At 38.0% G+C, this 1,169-nt stretch overlaps 1 non-coding gene across 1 annotated transcript; it reads left to right on the top strand.

Annotated features, from left to right (window-relative positions):
• Positions 1-251: 251 nt before the first annotated feature.
• Trnas-cga lies at positions 252-326 on the top strand. The gene has a single exon. It is a non-coding gene; the product is annotated as a tRNA-Ser (tRNA).
• Positions 327-1,169: the final 843 nt, after the last annotated feature.

Raw genomic sequence — 1,169 nt, 5'->3', positions numbered from 1 at the left:
ATGGGGGCTTAATGAAATATAATGCAAATATTTTTAATTTTAGTAGCTGTCTGTCCGGTTACGCAGACTCGTAACCGGTTGGCCCTGACTATTATTAGTACGGAACCTGACTGCATAGAATAACAACAAAGAATGAAAGGAAATTTCCGTTAACACAATTAATTAATTAAGTCCCCATCAACTATAAAAGCTACAAAACAACAAAGCAGGTACTGGCAAAAGTAAAGCTGTGAGTACCTGGCGTGAGTCGTGCTTCGGTAGCTCAGTTGGTAGAGCACTTGCCCACGAAAGGCAAAGGTCCCGAGTTCGAGTCTCGGTCGGGCGCACAGTTTTAATCTGCCAGGAAGTTTCAACAAAGCACAAGTGTAACTGTTCTGTGTGTGGAAGTGTGATTCAACGTACACATCTGGCACGGTTCTTCCTCAATACGACAAGATGCTTTAAACGTCATTTACAATGAAGTAATTAAAAAAAACCAGAAATACTGTTATTGTACATAGAAACCAGAATTATACTCTAATACATAAACACAAGCCAGATGCTTTGTTGACTGAACCTGTGACCAAGAGACATTGTTAGTTAGGAAATTTGAAATAAAAAAAATGTTTTTTTACCTTCATATATATTGACCAAATATACACTCTGATAATTACAACATCCCCAATCGAACAGCATCGGCTGTCTAGCCCATCAGAACAACTGCAAACGACATGCTCACAACTAGTACTGCTATTGACATCCTCTCAACAAGCACTAACCACGGCAACTTCTGAACTACGACTTCCCACAGCAACTTCAGAACAAGCACTGCCAGTGGAGGCGGTGGAATAAAACTCTTTGGCGCAATCTCTGGCGCTGTGACTCAGTGTAGCCACCTTCCAAGGTTTGTGTTAAAAGACATACTTCCGTATATATATATATATATATATATATATATATATATATATATATATATATATATATAATGACTTTTGAACACTGTTAAGGTAAATACATTGTTTGTTCTCCATCAAAATCTTTCATTTCCTAACTATGCCTATCAGTAGTTAGTGCCTTCAGTAATTATAATCTTTTATTTAGCTGGCAGTATGGGCGCTCGCTGTATTGCAGTAGTTGGAGTAACGAAGGTTTTTGTGAGGTAAGTGATTCATGAAAGGTATAGGTTATTG

Source organism: Schistocerca piceifrons, chromosome 2 (genome assembly GCF_021461385.2).
Source record: "Schistocerca piceifrons isolate TAMUIC-IGC-003096 chromosome 2, iqSchPice1.1, whole genome shotgun sequence".
Taxonomy (NCBI): domain Eukaryota; kingdom Metazoa; phylum Arthropoda; class Insecta; order Orthoptera; family Acrididae; genus Schistocerca; species Schistocerca piceifrons.
This window is presented reverse-complemented; position numbering and strand designations above follow the sequence as displayed.